Source organism: Panthera leo, chromosome B1 (genome assembly GCF_018350215.1).
Source record: "Panthera leo isolate Ple1 chromosome B1, P.leo_Ple1_pat1.1, whole genome shotgun sequence".
Classification (NCBI taxonomy): Eukaryota; Metazoa; Chordata; class Mammalia; order Carnivora; family Felidae; genus Panthera; species Panthera leo.
Genome location: NC_056682.1, coordinates 41,180,867 through 41,203,333, shown reverse-complemented (window position 1 = coordinate 41,203,333; position 22,467 = coordinate 41,180,867). Strand labels below are relative to the sequence as shown.

The 22,467-nt window shown below is 43.8% G+C and overlaps 1 long non-coding RNA gene across 1 annotated transcript; it reads left to right on the top strand.

Annotated features, from left to right (window-relative positions):
• The first annotated feature begins 9,789 nt into the window (after positions 1-9,789).
• Positions 9,790-22,400, top strand: LOC122217587. Its single transcript, XR_006201590.1, has 2 exons — positions 9,790-10,124; positions 21,921-22,400. It is a non-coding gene; the product is annotated as an uncharacterized LOC122217587 (long non-coding RNA).
• The last annotated feature ends 67 nt before the right edge of the window (positions 22,401-22,467 follow it).

Below are 22,467 nucleotides of genomic sequence, written 5' to 3'. Positions count from 1 at the left end.
CTTTTGATTGAAGTAGAACATAGGTACAGAAAATTACACAGGGAACTCACCTGTGGTCCCACCACTCAGATCAAAAGTAGAACCATTATCTAGGAGTCTGGTGTGCAGGGGTGGGGGGAGTCTAAGCTATATACAGATGTGGTATTTAGCATATGAAAGTAATTGAATAACTGTCAAAATTGGATGAAGATCTCCAAGGAAAAGGTATACAGTAAAACCTTGCTTTGCGAGCATAATTTGTTCCAGAAACATACTTATAATCCAAAGCACTTGCATATCAAAGCAAATTTCAAGAACCATTGGCTCGGTTGTGATCATGGGACTTCCGCGTCAGGTACCACTTGTACTGCAAGACATTGCTCGTTTATCAAGTTAAAATTTATTAGAAATGTTTACTCATCTTGAGTAATACTCGCAGAACAAGTTAATCACAATCCAAGGTTTTATGGAAAGTGAAAATGCAGAGGGCTGAGGACTTGGGGTGAATTAAGATTTAAGGGATAGAGGGGCACCTGGCTTGCCCAGTGGGTTGGGCCTCCAACTTCCACTCAGGTCATGATCTCACAGTTGGTGGGTTCCGCCCTGCTGCCGGCTCTGGGCTGCCAGTTCAGAGCCCGGACCCTGGAGTCTGCCTCGGATTCTGTGTCTCCCTCTCTCTCTGCTCCTCCCCGGCTCATGCTCTCTCTCTCTCTCTCTGTCTCTCTCTCTCTCTGTCTCTCTCTCTCTCTCTCTCTCAAAAATAAATAAACATTTTAAAATTTTTGAAAAAAAGATTTAAGGGATAGAGAGAATACAGTGATCTGCAAAGGAGACTGAGCAGGATGCTAGGGGTAAGAACACAAGGAAAGCTGTCCATCACCTGAGACAACAGGAACGTGTCCAGCACTGGAGTGCCATGGACGCACACCAGGTGGGATTCCTTATGGAGGTGCTTTGTGTCCTGTGACCCTGTCACTCTGTCCACAACTGACCGAACCAGAGGTCTGAGCCCAAGGCCCTGTAGGAGCTATATTGGCCAATGAGTGCCCCACCCAGTGACCCTCCTCTCTCTGGATCACACACACACACACACACACACACACACACATGCGCGCGCGCGCGCACACACACGCGCGCGCACACACACACACACACACACCACAGGGGTACAGAGCAGTAAATGAACACAGAAACAGAAACACAGAAAGAAGGCAGTGGCAGAAGTGTGGCTGGGAAGAAACCATGACGTGGGGCTAAGAGAGGCCACAAAGTGGGCAATATGTCACTGCATAGAGGTGCGGAGGGAGAGGCACAGTCTGTTCCTACCCCCACCCCCTGGGGAAACCACATGCAGCGTGTGGGAACCCTCTCTTCCCTGGAGTATGTCTGCTTCCTGGTCGGCCTCTCCTCAGCGCAGACCACAACTACAGATAACCCAAGCGTGACGTTACGCCTAAGGGTGCCCGGTCGGGGGCAGAGGGCTGGCGGCCCAGGGCAAAGTGCCTGAGTCACACTTCTTGTCACATCCTTTTCATTTCCCCCAGTGGGTCCCACGTGAAAGGCCTTTCTGATTGGCTGCCTCCCAGGGGCCAGTGCACCCTGCCTGCTGGCTCTCTAGGGGTCAAGGGCACATAAATAGCTCCTGCCGGGAAAGTGGTCTCAGAGAAAAGGAGCTGCTGCCTGGAGCTACGTAGGGTAAGTGCCCCTGTCTCCAGGAACCGACCGGCTCTCCTTCGGCGCCCAGCCCACTGCCACTGATTGCCGGTGCTGCTTTCGACCCGGTTTCTGCAGACATCTGCAGGCAGGGGACCCCGAGGGAGAAGAGGTGCAGTGACGTGGCAGGGAGGAGGAAGGGCGGGCTGGGCTGCCGTGGAGAACGCCAGGGCCTTCTGCCCCGTCCTCAGAACGTCCTTCCCGGTTTGCCAAAGGTCCCCGCGCGGCAGGCCTGGCTTCTGCGTACCGCCCCCATGCACCTCGGCCTCAGCCACAGCACCTCCCAGCAGCGGCCCCTGCGGCCCCCGCGGTCCCTCCGCTCCTGTCTGGCAAGACCTCCTAAACCGCAGAGCCCCAAGAAGCAAGTGGTGTTTGCTGACACCGCGGGGCTTTCGTTGACATCCGTGCTCGTGTTTGAGGACGCTGTAGGCGGAGACTCCGAGGAGGGTTCGTGTCGCGCCACCAGCTTCCCGCGCCCCGCACAGCCCCCAATCACCTGAGCACCCCCCCCCCCCCCCCCCCCCCCCGCCTCCGCGCTCCTGGGCGGCTCTCGGAGCTTCCGGAGGCGCACGCAGACCCGGAGCGAGTGCGGGGAGCAGGGCGCAGGGCAAGGGGCAGGGGGCTGCCGGGAGGCACGGTGCGCGCGCGCGCTGGCTTTCCAGTGCAGGTGAGCAGCACTTTTGACGCCTGGGACTCCTTCCAAGAAGCGTCCTGTGTTCACACGACAGGTCCTTGCAGACGCCAGACGGACAGCTTCGCCTTCCAGATGGTGGGGCCGCTGGATCCCCGGGCCCTGAGGGCACTCTCCGGGTCTGCTTCTCCTTAGAGCTTGCTCGGAAGCTCTTGGGGGACGAGAAGCAAGGCCAAAACCATTGCTTGGTGCCTAGTTCCCAGTCCTGCTCCTCAGAATGAAGCTGAACTCTCCGAGGACCCACAGGCTGAGCCCTCTCGATTACTTTTTCTGCACAGGCAAAGCTTGGTTTTGTTGCCCAGGTTGTGAGCGTTTCCTCTCCCTCCAGGATCTTTACCCAGACTGTGTTTGCTTCCGAATTCATTGTGGGGAAACGGGACTGCAGGCAAATCCTAGCCCTCCCTTCTCCTCCCCCTGCCCCAGGCCTTGAATGCTTTGTATCGTTCTCTCCTGGCAGGCTCACTTCTCACAGAAGTGATATTTCCTTCAGGAAGATGCTGGCAACGGCACCCTTTGCCCTTTGCTGGGAAGGAAGCCTTTGGAGTGTGGAACAGAATTAACGTACATAAACCTTTTACATGTAATTCTTTAAAAGGCCTGGCAGAGAGGGTCTGTAAGGACTGCGTGGGTGTGTGGGTGAGGTCAGGAGGAGTTCTTTACCTTGAAGATAGAGATGCAGCACAGAAATATGCTTTTACTTTCTCTCATTCTAGAAGTGGCTATTTTCCTGGTAACTCAAAATCGTCTGGCAACTTCAACTTTTGCCCCCCCCCAAAAAATGTTTGCTAAAGCATCTTCGCGGTTCATCGCTTAAACACCTGACCTTTCCCCCTCTCCAGCAGATAAGAGTCTGGGGAAACTCTGTCTACCTCAAAATAAATGTACTGAAAAAACAGACATTATGAACTATTCAGTACATTTTTAAAGTGTAATTTACCTAGACCCAGTTGCCAGATTTTTGTTCCTATTTGCCTCCACCCCCGTTACACACACACTTTCCCTGTTGTATTTTATCCCCCTGTATTGAAGCTGCTTACTGAACTGCTTGCTTCCCTCAGGGCCTGGGAAGGCTGGGATAGGACTGCCAGGTACATTGTTGGCCACCCCTGAGACACTCAAGACATATGGGTTGAAATAATGAATATTTGTGCCAAGTATGTTCCCAGCTTCATTACATAATGTTCTGAGATCCTTAGTCTTTGAAAGATTTTACCCTCTTTTCAGAGATTGTTCATTCTCTCAGATTATCATTCATAGATGACAAATGTTAAATAAAAGTGTTGTTTTTTTTAAAAAAAAATCTTTATCTCCTTTGTCCTTGACTTCTTGGTTGAACAAGCAACATTCACTTTGTTTATTTTGGTCCCTAGAGGTCCTCCCCCAACCCCAATCTCTCCGTGTAAAACAGCCAGGTGGTCTGGGGCGCCTGGGTGGCTCAGTCAGTTGAGCATCCAACTTCCGCTCAGGTCATGATCTCGCGCTCTGTGAGTTGGAGCCCCGCATCTGTGAGTTTCAGCCCTGAGTCTCTGAATTCAAGCCCTGTGTCGGGCTCTGTGCTGACAGCTCAGAGCCTGGAGCCTGCTTCAGATTCTGTGTCTCGCTCTCTCTCTCTCTGCCCCTCCCCTGCTCATGCTCTGACTCTCTCTGTCTCAAAAATAAATAAAACATTAAAAAAAATTTTTTTTAAACCAGCCAGGAGGCTAAAGGGGTAAAGATAGAAGGAGCCAACCCCCAAGCTTCCTGGGGCAGTGAGAACACAGCTGCAGCTTCCTCATCTGATAAGGGACCGCTATTGACACTGTTTCCTCCCCCTCCGTACCCAGGCTTCTATGTCTGGCTTATTAAGAGATGATCACAAAGAGGGTGGGCCAACCGCACAGGGTATGCTGTCAAGACTGGGGGTGGGTCTCTGAAATTAAAGCTGGTAAGAATCAACAGAAAAAATGAGTAGTCAGATATAAAGGTGATTTACCCCTTGAATGTGTTGTAATATAGTTCCCATGAAACTAGGGTTTCTGGAATCTTATTGATGAGCCTTTAAGAAAATACAACTGAAGTCAGGGTCTACCCCTGGAGTAGGGAAGTCTTGGAGGACCAGATGGGTCAGGTCTCTCACAGTGTAGGGGGCCTGGAATCTAGACTTTTGATATTAGCTCCAATGCTGTTACTCCTACAACCACAGAGACAGCTAACAGGATTGAAAAAAAGATGCTGATCGGATCTTTCATTGCCAGATCACCAAGTACTCTACTGAATTAATATTTGATATTTTTATAAAGCCGTATCTTACAAAAAGCATAACTGGTTTTTTGCCCCTTTTTCTTTAAAATTGTTAATTTTGGAAATACACACATGAACTATATGCTACAATTGTAATCCTGTAAGGTTTTTTTGTTTTGTTTTTTGTTTTTGGGGTTTTTTTTTGTTTTTTTGGGTTTTTTGTAACGATAATCTCAGAAAAACAAAAATGGCCCAGGACTCTTTCGCCCTTTCAAACATTCAGACTAACATAAACTGGTTTGATTTATGATAACGTTTCCTATGTCGGTAATTTTTCCATTCAGTGCCCCATTTTACTGTTTTTCTCACACACACCCTGTATTGTCTACCAAATTCCATGTGTTAGGTACTACTTCATTCATTTCATGATTTTATTACACACATGCATAATTTGTTGAGTTTATAGTAGTCATCATGTAGTTTTTACTCATTCAGCAAACATTTATTGAGCAACCACTATGTGCCAGACATCACGTTAATTTTGGGGGATAAAGAGATGAGTAAAACATGGGGCGCCTGGGTGGCGCAGTCGGTTAAGCGTCCGACTTCAGCCAGGTCACGATCTCGCGGTCCGTGAGTTCGAGCCCCGCGTCAGGCTCTGGGCTGATGGCTCGGAGCCTGGAGCCTGTTTCCGATTCTGTGTCTCCCTCTCTCTCTGCCCCTCCCCCGTTCATGCTCTGTCTCTCTCTGTCCCAAAAATAAATAAAAAACGTTGAAAAAAAAAATTTTAAAAAAAAGAGATGAGTAAAACAAAAGTCACAATCCTGTGAGCGGAACCAGACATACAGATAATCAATAAAAATAAATACTGTTAGAGGCACCCAGACAGTGTTAGAAACATGTGAAGGGGAAAAAAAGGAAACACACACACACACACACACACACACACACACACACACGGAGAATGAGCCCCTTGGAAGAGATCAGAGAAAGCATCTTATTGGAATTCACCTTTAAAGAGAGGACCTAAAAGATTAGAGGTTTGCCAAAAATTACATTTCAGTTAGCTTCAGTGGTCTTGTTTATATATGCGATTTCCACTAGGCTTTTGAATTATTACCATAATTGGCAACTCCCATTTTCTTTCCCTGGGAGGCTCAGGAAGGCAGCCATTGTTTTGTTTGTTTGTTTGTTGTTTTTATTTTGTTTTTATTATTTTTTTGTTTTTTCTCTTTAAATGTTTATTTTTGAGACAGTATGAACGACAGAGGAGCAGAGAAAGAGGGAGACAGAGGATCTGAAGTGGGCTCTGCGCTGACAGCAGTGAGCTCGATGTGGGGCTCAAACTCAGGAACTGTGAGATTATGACCTGTGCAGAAGTCGGAAGCTCAACCTCAACCGACCGGAGCCACTCAGGTGCCCCGGTAGCCATTGTTTTAATGGAGGTGATAATGGCCAGTGGGAGTGGATTTTAGAAAATGGAGAGCTGGGCAAAGAGGAGGAGATGTTCTGCTTGGCCAACTGTTTTTGGTTGCTTGGCAGATAGAACTCTATACAAGTACAACTTTGGGGGTATATAATGTCACCAAAGGCTTTAAAGTAATACATTTCCTTTTTCCTTTTTTTAAAAACTTTATCATCAACCTATTGATGTTGATTTGGTCTCCCAAGTAGACGGTGCTACTGCTAAGGGTATGAACTGACCTATGGATTCTATTATTCCAGTAAATTTGGCATTTTCAATTATCCACCTAATTAATAAATGAGCCACTTTCATCAGTGTCTCCTGTAGCTTTGATTATCACAAATCAGTCCCCAGAACCAGATTATCTTGCTGTGAATTGGCAACATTGGGTCTGTGAATTTTCAAGCTGAGGACCACAGTGTGGATGCAGACTGAAAAACTTCTTTCTTCTTCATTTTGCTCTTAACTGCAAAGTCCCTGCTTCCTAAGTCAGAATGTTCTTGTATTGATCTAATCCAGCATGTGTATCAGCCATATTCTGATGAGTCTCAGATTTATATCACTGGATCTCTCCTCCCAACTTCACAACTCCTATAGCAAAGAAGGGCATCACAAGTAGTGGTTCCCCCAAAAATTAAAAATAGAATTACAACATGATCTGGCAATCCCACTTCGGGGAATAGGTCCGAAAGAATTGAAGGCAGCATCTCAGATATTTTTACATTCATATTCACAGCAGCATTATTCATAATAGCCAAAAGGTGGAAGCAACTCAAATGCCCATCAATGGATGAGTGGGTAAAGTAACTGTTGTATATACATACAACAGGACATTTAAGGTTGAATACTTAAAAAAAAAAAGGAAATTTTGATGCACATGGATGAACCTGAAAGGCATTATGCTAAGCAAAATATGCCAGTCACAAAAAGACAAATATTGTATGATTTCACTTAGATAGGAGTATGAGGTATGAGTAATCAAACTCAGAAACAGAAGTAGAATGGTGGTTGCCTAGGGCTGGGACAGAGAGGGAATGGGAGTTTTTGTATAATGGATATAATTTTTGGTTTTTCAGGGTGAAAAATTTGCAAAGATTGGTTATACAATAATGTGAATATACTTAACACTACTGAGACATTTAGAAATGGTTAAGATGGTATATTTTAGGTGTATTTTATGATTAAAAACAAATTTTATTTTTTTTAATTTTTTATTTTTTTTAATTTTTTTTAACGTTTATTTATTTTTGAGACGGAGAGAGACAGAGCATGAACGGGGGAGGGTCAGAGAGAGGGAGACACAGAATCTGAAACAGGCTCCAGGCTCTGAGCTGTCAGCACAGAGCCCGACTCGGGGCTCGAACTCACAGACCGCGAAATCATGACCTGAGCCGAAGTCGGCCGCTTAACTGACTGAGCCACCCAGGCGCCCCAAAAACAAATTTTAAAAAGAAAACACCTTTTGCTTAATTTGTCTTTTTCTCTTGGTGCTTGGAAATGAGCACTGATTTTGCTGGTTGTTTAGTAAATATTTGTGTTTCACCTCTTAATGTCAAAGGCTTTTACATGAAAAGGTATCCATGGAAGGGAGAGAAGTTATACAGCACACTTATGGGATTATTCTACTGGGGGGAAAGAGTATCTTTTTTTAAATGTTTATTTATTTTGAGAGAAAGAAAGAGAGTGTGTGCGTGCAAACAGGGGAGGAGTGAAGAGAGAGGAAGAGCGATCCCAAGCAGGCTCCATGCTGTCAGTGCAGACCCCAATGTAGGACTTGATCTCACGAACCGTGAGATCATGACCTGCGCTGAAATCAAAAGTCCCACATATTGGGAAATTAGCTCAAAGTCAGAATGACATGGGGGTTGTTAAAACTCTCACTGAAAACTTGAACACTGTAGTCCCTCTTTTTGAATGGACTATCAAGCTTCATCAGGCTTTTAAGATTACTCATCTAGTTTTTGTATTAAAAGAGTATTTTCATTCTAGTAAATACCTCAACAATCTAAAGACAGTCCAAATTCACCATGACAAGGAATTTAGTGTTGGATGTAAGTCTAGTCATGGTATAGGCAATGGGCTTTCCATATAGATAAACCTACTTTGTGTCTAACTCTTCAAGCATTACTTGCTCATTTTATCTCTCCCATTTGTACTCTTCTGCCTAGAAATGAGTATGATAGAGATGTGCCAGATCATTGACCTCTGCAAACAAAACTCTGGAGACTGAGGAAACCATATTAACCCAGTTCTTATTGGCTCCCTCTTCAAAAGGAGGTTTGATTGCCTTCCTGCACTGAGGTTTAAAGAACGTGCCAGTGAATATGTGCATGCTCTTGTGTGTGTGTTGATACAACTGAGTCTACTATTTGGCTGGGCAAAGAATCAATAGCATTTGTGTTGAGCCTCTAAAATGTGTGAAACATTTTTTAATTTCAAAATTATTGTATAGAAAGAACTGTAATATATGGCAAGAATTGTAAGAAAATGTAAACACGAATACACAAAAGCAGAACAAATAACAGACTACTTCCAAGTTTTGACCGGTTCTGGGGGCAGGAAAGGAGACCAGATATAAGAACCCAAGAGCATTTAAGATGGTGGTGACCACTTTAAAACTCTAGCCCTGGCACTGAGGAGGACACAAAAATGTATGATGTCCAGTATTCTTTTATGGAATTTAATCTAGTGGAAGATTTGACATGGCCATGCATTATTCAACTTTGTATCATTGGGACCCTGGCAAAAACTGGCCATATAGGAAGGGCTCAAATGAAGGTAGGTTAAATGAACAGATAAATGATTGAGTTCACAAATATGTGATAACACCCAAACAGGTGTGGGGATGAGTGGTCCAGTGTTTTTGGAGCACAGCCATCATTCTTACAGTCAGATTTTGAGGTCTAAGGATGTGGACTTTACCCTGAAGATTTATTATCAGGTTATTTAGCAGGGAATGGCAATCTGACAATAGTATAAAGAATGAAGGGGGCGGGGGAGGGAGGGCTGCTTTTGGAGGCAAAAATGTATTTTAAGAGCAAAAAGAAGAAGGGTTAATTTTTTTTTTTTCTAAGAAGAATCCACTTTAGGGAAGATGATACACTTGGGTTAGGCATTTGAAGTCCAAGAGATGGTGAGAAATACACAGGCAAAGTCCAGCAGGCACGAGTTAGACTTCAGCGGAGAGATCCCTTCCGAGTTGAAGTAGACGTTGGAGAGTTACACCTGCGAGGGAACACGGAAATCGTCCTTACAAACCCCTTGAACTCCCTGGCTTCACTAGTAAGACAGATGAGACTCAGGGATGATACTGATGATGTCGATAATGATGATGATGATGATGATGGTGGTGGTGGTGGTGGTGGTGCTGGCAGTGACGGTAATGGCAGCTAATGTTTCTTGAGCATTCCAGGCCTCGGGCTACGTTCTTTACATCCAGAACTGTATCTCACCGAATACTCCCAACAGCCCCAAGATGACAAGATAATTTAGTGACTCAAGCCTCTTCTTGCTGATCAGGGCTGATTTCACTCTCTTTAGAATCTATACGAGCGCACCTCGGGGAAATGAAGTAGCCAGTATTCAGGCCCGGGCACAGCTCAGAAACGTGGAGACTCCCTTTTACGAAGCGCAGCCCCTTATCAGAGCAGGAACCCTGGGGGATGCGCGCCACATTGAGGGGCAGGCGACCAGGACCCTGGAAGCACAGTACCAGCCTCCGCGGCTCCGGGCCAGCCCGAGGTAATGGCAGCTGGCCCGCCAGGGGGCGCCTCTGTCGGTCCCGGGCGCGCCCGGCCGTGGGCAGGTGACGAGGCGCCCTGTCCCCCGCCCCGCCTCTCGGGGCCCCCGCCCGGCGCGCGCCCGGCGCTCGGGTGCCGGGCGAGAGATTAAACCGCGGGAGGGGTGGGGATGGGACGCGAGGGGTCACGTCAAAGCGGCGTAGACAAAGGGCGGGCGCGCGCACGTCTTTACGCACGCCTCGGCCGGCGGCGGCGGCGGCCAAGGGCGGGAGGGATCGTTCACGGAGGGACTGGGAGCCCCGGAGCCTCGCCGTCGGTGAGTATGACCGAATTGTCCCCCGTCCTGAAGGTCACTGGCCCCAGGGGAGCCGACAACGGGCTGGGGGGTTCGGGGCGAGGAGCCCAGCGAGGGGCCGGAGGGCCGGGGACACCCTCCCTACGCCGCTCCGGCGTCAGGAGGCACCATTGCCGCTTCCTGGGGTTTCCCAGCCGGTCGGAACGTTCCGCCCCCTCGCCCTCAGTGGAACAGTCCGCGCCCCTCCCCGGGCGCTGGCCGCGCCGCCCTGCTGTCCCGCCACAGCGCCCCGCAGCCCGCGCCCAGCCCTCCCAGAGGCCGGTGCTGGGCTGGTCCCTCCACTCCCTGCTCCGGCCGGCTCCTCTCCGAATGGGCTCTTCGGAGTTCGCCCGCATCCCAGGTGCTCCGCAGTCCGCACCCCGAGCGTGGAGGAGTGGAGCCTGGGAGGGCTGAAGGGGGGTGGGGGGTAGTAGAGATCACGAGGAAGCGCCTTCACCTGTGATTTCTTTTCTTAGGTACTTTGGCTTCCCCGGGATTGATATTCTCCTCGCTTGTTCTCCAAAGGAACCCATTTTTCTTTCTTTAGAATTCCCTAACCCCCGAAATCCCTTGCCTTTCCGTTTTGATTTCATGTCCTGCAAGGCATCCTCCTACCAGAGGGTTTATTTCCTCACTTCCGTTTCACATAGGGTTTTAACTTTCGCTGTTTAAAAGTTTAGGGAAAATCTCCCGCATGAAACATACGGTATAGCTTTGTGGAAACAAGTTCATTACTGTACTAGATCTAAGTGCCTCTCACTGCTCGTGCCCTCCGTGCCATGGATCTTCTCAGTGATAACCTTCTTGAGAACAATTCCTTTCTGGTTCATTTTCCTTAATTTTGGCTGAACTTTGAGTGCCTCTCTGCTTAGTTTCGTATCCTGTCGATTCTGTCTCAACCCAAGGGAAATGGTGTGAAAGCAGTTATCCTATGCCAGAGACTGTAGGAAAGAGTTCTGTAATAATGCCATTCTTCTCTCACTTTGATAGTGATTTTTTTTTTCCCAACTTTGTATTATGGAGAATTTCAGACATACAAAAATAGCTGAATAATAAACCAGCATGTATTCATCATCCAGCCCCAACAGTTGATCTTTACATTAAGTCTGTCCTATCCACATCCCTATCCATCCCCCCCACACCTGGCAAGCTCTGGGATAAATCCTTGATGTCAAAAGTAGTTTGGGATTCAAAATAAAAATCTTACTGTTGTATAAAGTCATAATGTACTTTTTGGGGACATATTCTATTGGAAGTCCTTTGACTAAGAAATACATAAGCATTGGAGAGGGGCCAAAAAAGAGTATCTAAAATGATGAAGCTGCTGGAGGACAGGTTGAAACAAAAAGTCTTTCAGATCTGGATGAGAACTTCCAGATCATGTTGTCTAACTTCTTCATTTCTGATGTCACCTCAAAGTCCATAGAGGTTCAGTGACTTGTCCAGATCTACAGGAATAAGAGTCCTGAGTCTGGAAACCTCTCCCAACTCCACATTCAGTCTCCTTTTTCCTGTACCATAGTCCTTGCCTTTAAAAGTTGTATCTTTCAGGAGAGGAAAACGTGTAGAAGGGCTGTAACTGAAAACTCTTACAATGAAAGGTTTGGATGGGTTAATATGAACTTTTCCATCAAATTCCAGAATAATGAAACTAGGGGATCTGTCTTAAAATGTTTCTTAAACTAGGGGCGCCTGGGTGGCTGAGTTAGTTGAGCGGCTGACTCTTGGTTTCAGCTCAGGTTGTGATCTCATGGTTTGTGAGTTCTAGCCCCACATTGGACTCCGTGCTGACAGCATGGAGCCTGCTTGGGAGTCTTCTCTCTCTCTCCTTCTCTCTGTCTCTCTCCAAATAAATAAATAAATAAATAAACGTAAATACTTCTTTAGATATGGGACAGATGAGAAATTCTAATCACAGCTTTTAGGAAGCATGGGAAAATTCTGACCTTAGAAGGGGAATACCAGACTGAGAGTACGAACAAACTTAAAAAAGATGTAGACAACATTCACAGCTATTTAAGAAAAGGGTAACTAAGGGGAACTGGGATGATTTGGTATTCGATCCTGAAATTTTGCTCTTGATGACAAAGAGAAGATAGCACCCTTCCAGGAAACATCCTTTCTTGCTATTAACAGATAAGAATCCTAGGCTGGATCTAACATGGATTAGGCACTTGTTTTTGTTTTTGTTTTTATAAATAAAACAATGGTATGCATTTCTTAGCACACTCTGTGCTGTTAAGTTTTCTTATCTCCAGAAAGACCGGTAAACTCAGTACTTGTACCCCAATCTCCACCCTTAAAGTTGGAGGGGATATTGTACCTCCAAAGAATGTTGTGAATAAAGGAATCTTTGTATTTAGAGGTCATATAGAGTTTGCTTATAAATTTAGGTTCTGTAATGTGACATAGTTATTTATAAATTATTTTCAGGATGGCCTTTTGTTAGTTTGTGACCTAAATGCAGTGGTTGTCATGCTCATCCAGCTTTTGGAAATAACTGGTTAAATAGCAGTATCTGGGTGTGTTGGTAAATCATTACCCATAATGACATGGGTGTGGGGAGAAATCTTATGTTTTGTGTGGGGTTTTTTGTGTTTGTGGCTTCAGAAAGTACAGTGGTTAGTTAGGATTCTAGCCTGGTAAAAATGGTTTTTGCTGAAGAAAAAAACATTTATCTATGTGCACATCACAAAATGTTACATCTTATTATAGATTTCTTGCTTTCTGGAGATAGAAGCTAGAGATGATTTGACCCTGGTTGAAATATATTGTAAAATTGTTTCTTCAAGTAAAGTAGAACCTGATTATAGCCTGTCATTTACTTCTTTCTGTATCATTATGCTCAAGGGAGGACTTGACCAAATATCATCAATTCCATGTTATCACTAAACTACAAAATACTTACTATAGCATGAAGAATGCTTTTTAAAAGCACAGAAGTTTAGAGTTGGTAGGAATGTTAAGATTGGAGTTTTTCCTAACTCTTTAAAGGTGCTGTCTCTCCTTTAAAACACAGGCACACATATACACCTGTCACCCAGTCACAGGGTTTTGTCTCCTTTCATTGGGCACTCTTTTAATTTGCCTTCTGGAGTAGTTGTTAGTGTATTTGGATTGCACTTCCTTTTAGACTGTAAGCCTAAGATCTGCAGTATTAGAATAATGCTTTGTAAGAAGGAGCCTAATAAATTTCTGTTGACGTTTTGAATTAAAATACCAAAAAACTGGTGAGGAAATTTAAATCCACGGAAGCTGAATGAGTTACAGACCAGATAGTAACAGCTGTGCCTGAACCCTTAGCCAGAAAGACTCCTGAGTTCCAATTCTAAGCTCCTCCACTCTACCATTTTCTTCACACCACAAAGCAATGGGGAAGGAAAAAATATTATATGTATATATATTTTTTTTCTTTCCCAGTTAGACATATTTTATTTTCAGGGTCTGCTTAAAAGTTTTTGATCAGTGCTATCCAGTAAAATACACACCACATGCGTTATTTTTTAAATGTTTTTTGTGTTTATTTTTGAGAGAGAGCACAAGCAGGGGAGGGGCAGGGAGAGGGAGACAGAATCCGAAACAGGCTCCAGGCTCTAGCTGTCAGCACAGAGCCCAGTGCGGGGCTCAAACTCACGAACTGTGAGATCATGACCTGAGCCAAAGTTGGATGCTTTACCGACTGAGCCACCCAGGCGCCCCCATAATTTTAAATTTTGTAGTAGCCACTTTAAAAAAAAGGACAAAGAAACACATGAAAATCATTATAATCATATATTTTATTTAACCAAAATGATCCAGAATATCATTTCATTGTATAATCAATATACAGATTATTAATGAGGTCTTTTACATTCATTTTTTTCATAGTCATTTAAATCTAGTGTGTACTTTACAGCACATTTCAGTTTGGACTACCCACATTTCAGGAGCTCAAGAGTTCTGTGTGGTTAGTGGCTGCTGTGTGGGACAGTGCAGATCACTGTCAGCTGAACATAAAGAGAAAGGAGCATTTTAGGTTCTTAGTAATACTCTGTTCTGAGGTTAAAATAGAGTTTGTGGTTGTGATCATTCGTTTTTTTGTTTCATGTTTTAGTGTAGTTAGGATTGTTTCAAATTTGTGGCACATTGAACAAAGAAGTCTGCCAGTCCACAAATTTTGTACCTTTGTGATGAAACGCTTTCTCTCTTTTTATTTTTATTTTTTTATTTACTTTTATTTATTTTTTGTCTGTGGGATCAAACTTCTCTCTCTTTTTTTAAAACCATCTTCACAATGTTTAAGTGTATAGTCCGGTAATAATGCTTTCTAATTTCAAATAACACTGTTTAGTTTTGGGGGGTGAGGGGTGGGGAAAGCTTGGTTTTTTTAAAAAATAGCCCATAGCAAAACTTAGTAATAAAATAACCTAATAAAAAATAGGCAAAAGATTCAACACTTCACCAAGGTAGATGGATGGTAAATAAGCACAAAAGATGTTCAGTGTCATTGGTCCTTAGGGCAAATTAAAGTTATGAGTTACCACCTCACATCCATTAGTATGTCTAAAATTAAAAAGACTGATCCTATCAAGTGTGAGTAAGGTTGTGGAGCAAATGGAACTTTCATACATTGCTGGTGAGGGTGCAAAATGGTACAGCCAGCTTAGAAAGCAGTTTGGCAGCTAAATACACACCTACTTGAGACTCAGTCATTCTATTCCTAGGTTATTTACCAAGAGAAATTACAATGTGTATCCATACAAAGACTTGTAGATAGCAGCTTTATTTGTGACAGTCCCAAACGGGAACGACCCAGTTGCCTGTCAGTAGGTGAATGGATAAACAAATGTGGTATAGCCATACATTGGACTGTAGCTCAGCAGTAAAAAGGAATGTTGCTGCACACATGTTGATGTGTGCAGCAACATGAGTGATTCCTCAGAATAATTATGCCTAGTGAAATAAACCAGACAAAAAGATCTAAAAAACAAAAGGCAAGGAAGTTGCTTCCAGTTACATACACAATACTCAAATGTAAAAGTGCCATTTCTGAAATGAGCTCCCGGAGCAGTGTTCTGAGACGTCTTGGTCATAAAACCCCAGCAAATCACATTGTTCTTTCTTAGGCTGATTGCCCCAGAATATCAAAATATCCTGTGTCCTTTGTTCTTTTTTTTTTTTTTTTTCTTTTCCAGCTTGGAAGACTTAATGTTGCCTTGGGAGAACTTGGTAGGATGTTACTTGTTACCCAGTTCCAACTCAAGTTAGCCCTTGTAGGCAAGGGGAAAGTACTTAAGGTCAGAACAACTTTGCTTAAGACCAAGACCCTGAAACTGACCATATATTACTGTCTTCTTTCTAGTGAATTGAGTTATCCTTTAACTGTATCTTGGCTTTGTTTTGAACCATTTATTTTATCTAGGATTAATGTCTGCTGTATGTGTATTCTTGGTTTTTTAGCACTTCAGGTTCACTTCAGCATAGTGGCTCTGAGCGCTGCCCTATTTCCTTGGAAACACTGTACGTTTGCTCCTAGGCCCTAGTTTACTATTCAAGCAAATTTCTTGTACTCCACTACTCTAATACATTTGACATTAAATTCACACAGCACTATTACCTGTTTAAAATGATAAATACAATTTTATTTTTATTTTTTGTAAGTTTTTTTCATTTTTTAAGTTTGTTAATTTTGAGAGAGGGCGAGAGTGCGAGCTCGCACATGAGTGGGGGAGGGGCAGGGAGAGGAGAGAGAATCCCAAGCACGTTCTGCTCTGATAGCACAGAGCTCATTCTCAGAACCGTAAGATCATGATCTGAGCTGAAATCCAGAGTCAAAATGCAGAGTTGGTGGTGGCTGACTTGAGCCACCCAGGTGCCCTGATAAATACAATTTTAAAAATAGCAAAAAGATAAAGTGACCTCTCCCTTCCACTCCTAGAGGCGGCAACTGTAGCCATTTTGTGTGTATGTTTCCAGAGATCTGTATCTTTGCAAATACATACAAACTATGTATTTTTTCCTTTTCCTCTCTCACAGTTGGTATTTACTCTGAATATTGTTCTGCCTCTAACTAGTAGATTGTTTCTTATCTGTACACAAGTAAATGTCTTTCTTCTTTTAGCAGATGAATAGTGTTCCATTGTATCTTCTGTTAATGGACTTGGGCATTTCTTTTGATATTTATTACAAACAGTGCTACAGTCAGTAACCTTGCACACATCATTTTGTATATGCATCAGTACAGGGTTTCTCAACCTTGGCACCATTGTCATTTGGGGCTGGATCATTCTTTCCCATAGGAGGTGATCTGTGCATTACAGGATGTTTAGCAGCATCCCTGACCTCTCTGTACTAGTTGCCAGTAGCTCCCTATCCCAAGTTGTGACAACTAAAAATGTCTGCACGTGAACCAAATGTTTGGGGGAGGGAGAAGGTGGGCAGGCGTAAAATGGCCTTTGGGTGAGAACTACTGTTCTAATTTATCTTGAGGATAAATTTTCAGAAGTAGAATTGCTGGAGCTAAGGTTATGTGCGTGTAAAATTCTCATTGCATTTTCTGAGTTGTTCTCCATAGAGGATGTACCATTTTTACACTCCAACAAGCAGTATTTGAGGGTAATTTCTCATTTTCACCAATACAGTGGTTTATAAAAGAAACTGGGTTTTGTTTTTGTTTTTGTTTTTTGGAGGGTTTTTTTGGCCATCTCACTAGTTTTAATTCCCATTTCTATGCTTTACAGCTAACCTTTTTATTGAGCGCCTAGCGCTTGCTAGGCAGGTAGTATTTTTTGGCATGTGGGTTTTAGGACATACTTTGAAATGCCTTCCTCTCTGTAGCCCTCTTAAAGTTTAGCATTTGTAACCGAAGACAATACTCTGGGTTTCTTCTGACCCTAATGGAATGGTAGTACGTACCATTTATTGAGATCTAATATGTGATAGACATTGTGCTTGAAAAATGCATTAACCCTGTGTTTTTTTCCTTTGAGTTGATATGTGGTGGCATCCCTCTGGGTATATTCTGGTAGTCATGGTCTCCTGAAGTAGGAAGTTTCGTGGTGCAATTGACCCTTGAGCAACCTGGGCAGTAGAGGCGCTGACAAAATCTGCATGTAACTTCGACCTTCCCCAAACTTATAGCCTACTGTTGACCTGAAGCCTTACTGATAAATAGTTGATTGATATATATTTTGTTCATGTATCATGTACTCTATTCTTATTAAAAATTAGTAAGCTAGGGACATCTGGGTGGCTTAGTCAGTTAGGCATCCGACTTTGGCTCCAGTCATGATCTCACAGATCATGAGTTCAAGCCCTACATTGGGCTCTGTGCTGACAGCTCAGAGCCTGGAGTCTGCTTCAGATTCTGTGTCTCCCTCTCTCCCTGCCCCTTCCCTGCTCACGCTCTGTCTCTCTCTGTCTCCCTCTCAAAAATAAAATAAGCATTAAAAAAATTTTTTAAAAGAAAAAAGTAAGCTAGAAAAAGAAAATGTTATTAGTAAAATCATAAGGGAAAATACAGTATTGTATCAGAAAATAATCCACATGTAAGTGGACCCATGTAGTTCAAACCCATATTGTTATTCAAGTTTCAGCTGTATTTGGTTTTGCAGTTAGGAATCATAATAGTCTCTGACTTGTGATTGGATCAAAATTGGTTTAGATGACCTATATTAAATTAAGTTCCCTCTGTTATTTTCTTTCCCAGAATTATCTTTGCCTTGCTAACAATCATCAAAGTGTGAAATTACGACTTTGTGTATGCTTATTTGTTTAACACTTGTCTCTAGGCACTAAATAATGCCTGACATAATGTGTGAGACATAGTAATGTGCCCATTGAGTATTTGTTGAATGAATGAACTCATCACTCTCAGATCTGAGGAGCCCTGGAAATTGGGTCATTTGGGGGCTTAAAGTCCCAGATTTGCCATTCAATGGCTTGAAGAGTTTAGGTAACTTAGTGATGGGCTCTGTCACATTCCTAGGATGAAGCCACCCTCCCTCCTAAAAGGCTCAGAACTACTTGGTTTTTCTGTTTTTCTCTGGACCATTTGGGCTCCTGGGGCAACTTTGGTCCAAATTACTCTCAGTGAGTCTGGCTGAAAGCTGTGGAAGTCAGGAGAATGAGTAAATACCTCATGCTTGTGGAGTCATGGTTATATTTACGTGAAGCAAAGTGATATCTTCTCTTAACTGAACAGTCATCTGGGAATTGTGTGGTAGAGCTCTGAAGTGACTGATTTTCTGATATTATTTCCAGAGATCAAAGTTTGTATTATGGGGCCTAAGACACCAACCAGTCTTCCAGATTTAATGGCTGCTCTGCTGATCCAGCAAGATATTTGGGACTCTGTTTGATAACTGTGGTTTGCTTGCTGTTTCTCTTTACTTCTGAGAATCTACATGGGGATTGTTTAGTCTTGGCCAGATAACTTGTTTGGCTACGTTACTGTTCTCTGTTCTGGAGTCTGGCACCCATAAACATGAACTCGAGGGGTGGGGTGGAACCATGGGATGGGGCGTGAGTTCAGTGCCTCTCAGAGGAAAAAGGAGCAGCTGGGTCATGGGTTGGCAAACTGTGTAGGGTGAGATAGTAAATAGGTTTTGCTGTGGTCTGTGTCATATTATTCTTCATTTTTTACAACTCTTTAAAGATGTAAAAACCATTCCTAGCTCACTCCTGGCTTAGAAAAACAGTCCAAAGCCAGATTTGGCCTTTGAGCTATGGTTCATCAACCCCTGAAGAAATTAGTTTATTGCTAAATGTGTTTGATGTTTTGAGGACATGAACCCAGAATAACCTTGGGAATTCTCAGTTGATTGTGATTCAAGGAAAAGAGATCTAAACTCTGGCATGGGAAGTCAAAGGACCCTGGTGTCAGTCATCTTGGGTCCATGGAACCTAGGGTAACCTTGACCAGTGGGGCACAGGGGTTTTGTTCCTTCTTTCCCATGGGAGTGCTAGACAAGGGGAACAAGGACAGAAGAGTGGAAATGTGGCCCTAGAATTAGGCTGGAATGAGACAGGTTTAAAGAATACAGTGACTCAGCAAATTAAATGAAGTCTCAGAAATATATCTAATTTCCTCAACCTCTGTTGGTGTGCTGTTAAAAATCTGGCATGTACAGTCAGTTTAGCCAGTTTATAAAAATGAAAGAGCAGGTTTGTACCTTGGATTCTGAGAACTCCAAATTCTGATACATGAATCCAGATTCGCCTTGTGGTTTTTCTCTGACCACAAGAAGTTCTGTAGAGCAGCTCTGCCATGAAGGAAGTGTTCATTCATTGCAGTATGGTAGTTGGGGAGGTAGGAGGGCATGGTTAAAGAGCTTGGGCTAGGAGACAGATCCACTGGTGCAAATTCGTGCTCCGATACTTAGTAGCTGTATGATTCCCTTAACTTCTGTGATCCTCTAAGCCTTGATTTCCTCCTTTGTAAAATAGCAGTGATGATAAGAACTCCACCACAGGGCTGTTGTGAGACGTAAGTGAGGGTAGGGTATGTAAAATGTTTGTGAGGTTAGCTCAGGATCTGTCACGTTGCATTCAGTATGTTAGCAGTGATAATGATAGTGCAGAAGTGGAAGAACTGGAGGATCCCAAACAGGAACTAGTATTTGTGACTTGGTGCCACAAAATGGCATGTCTTTTTCATTTAATCACCAAATGTACAGGACTGTACTGGGAGCAGTACTGGGTTAGGAGTCAGAAGAGGGGGATCTGTCTGTGTCTTGCTTATTTCATGATGGGTGATGTGGAAATAATAGTGTTGACAAGTTCTGAGAGAAGATGTGAAAGGTTTTGAGAGTTCTGTGCAGAAAGGCACTGGACACAGTTTAAGGTGAAGGTTGTAACCTGCTGTCTGTTCAGGTTCTTGAACGTGTAAATGCATAGGAACAGAGCCAGAGGTGACTGGTGCAAAGCCCCGCTGTGTGCCAGAGATTTGAAAAGGTGCTCCCAAGTGCAGGGCTTGCACTGGTAACTTGTGGTTAGAAGTAAGTAATGTAAGGGACGCCCGGGTGGCTCAGTCAGTTAAGCGTCCAACTTCCATCCAGGTCTTGATCTCGCGTTTCCTGAGTTCGAGTCCCACGTTGGGCTCTGTGCTGACAGCTCAGACTCTGCTTAAGATTCTGTCTCCCTTTCTCTTTGCCCCTTTCCTTGCTCACATTCTCTCTCTCAAAAATAAATAAGAACATTAAAAAAATTTTTTTAAAGGAATAAGTAACCTAAAATTGAAATACTTTTGTTAAGATATTTAAAATAGTGGAGTTTATGAGTGGCCATGTTAAGTGGAAGAAGCCAATCCGAAAATATAATTCCAATTATAAGACATTCTGGAAAAGGCAAAACTATGGAGACAGTAAAAGATCAGTGGTGGCCAGGGGTTCGGGAAAGGGAAGGATGAGTAATTGGAGCACAGGGGATTTTAGGGCAGTGAAAAACTACTGTGTGATAGTATAATGATGGATACATGTGCTTATGCATTTGTGCAGGCTTCTAAAGCATACAGCACCAAGGGTGAACCCTGATGTAAGTGTGCGCTTGGGATAACTATGACGTGTCAGTGTAGGTTCAGCAACACTTGTAACAAATGCACTTTTCTGGTGGGGATGTTAATAATGGGGGTGGCTGTATATATGTAGGGACAGGGTACATGGGAAATCTCTGTATCTTCCTTTCAGTTTTGCTATGAACCCAAAACTGGTCTACAAAGAAGTCTTTAAAACAGAAGAGAATGACCAATGTGGGGAGATAGACAGCTAGAGAGAGGAGTTTAATCTCCTTGGAGAAAACAGTATCTTTTTTTTTTCTTTTTTAAATGTTTATATTTGAGAGAGAGAGGGCGTGAGCAGGGGAGGGGCCAAGAGAGGGAGATGGAGATTCTGAAGCGGTCTCTGCACTGTCAGCACAGAGCCTGATGCAGGGCTCAAACCCACAAACCCTGACATTATGACCTGAGCCGAAGTTAGATGCTCAAGTGACTGAGCCACCCAGGCACCCTGGGATGATGTCTTATAAAATTAAAACTCTGTTTCCTTTTCCCCTGCAATTCCATTTCTAGGAATTTATCTTGAAAATATATTTATATTTGTATTTGCATGTGCATTTTGTGTGCTAAATCACATATACACGTGGTTATTCATTACATTATTTATAACAAAAATGTAGTGTCCAACCTCAGGAAACCAGTTAACTAATTTATGGTACAGTAGTTGAAAACTGTGCACCTGTGAAGAGTGAGGGAGCCCTGTATGCACTGATGGAATATTCTTGCAAGATATAATAAGCTAAAGACACAAAACAAAAAAAAACCCAAGTTGAAGAACAGTGTGCTGAGTATGGCATCATTATTGTTGCCAGATTGAGGGGGGGTGAGCAGAAAAGATCAATTGAGATTTCCTTGTATAAGCGTAGAATTCCTTGGGAAGAATATGAGGCCGATAACATGGTTGCCTCTGCAGATAAGAACTCTGGGTAGCTGGGGGACAAGTAGGAGGGAAATACACTTTTCACAGTATCCCCTCTTTGAGAATGTGTCATATATCCATATACTTTCTATTCAGAAAGTTGGCCACAGATACTATTGAAATCGAAAGCTTATATGGAACATCTCTGTGCTTTCATTCCACATGTGTCTGCTACCTGTTGTTCTGCCCGCTCCCTTTGCCCTTGATGACTTGAGAAGCTGGCACTGAATCTAGGCTTACTCTAAAACAGCTCCCCTCCCCGCTAAAGCATATCAATGTTTCTCCTCTTGATTTGTGTGACTGATGGTGTTTCTGTTTCCACCCCCAGCTTTGGCAGCATGTAAGCAACTTCTTGCCAAGAACCCAGGTCACCGCTGAGAAGGGGGCCTCAGGGAGAAGAATATCCAGAAGAAACCAATGCCAGACGCATCTGGAGTTGCACTCCGCGCAAGCAGCATGAGACATTCTGTGCCAGCATCTGTGTCCTGCTGGCCAAGACTGTAGCTCTCCAGGTTGGAGGGTCCTGGACGCAGCACGCACCAGGAGTCTCTCCAGAGGAAGAATGGGGCCAGATATGAACTTTCTACAATGAACACAATTTTCAGCTTATGAAGGAGTTTTAAGTAAAACAATTATTTAATTTCCACATATTCAAGTTCAATAGCCTTCTGTGTGAGGTGCCAGCAGTCACCCCCCTCCACAGAAGTTATCAGGATTATTCTGGCACCAAGTTGAACTCTTCTTGGTACTTCTGGCAATGACAGATCTTCGGGACAGATTTATCTGCTAAATGCTCTTGAGCAGGAAAGAAAAAGTAAAACTTCTAGAAGGAAAGGAGCATAAGGGGAGCAGAGCAGAGATCCCTCCCATGCTAC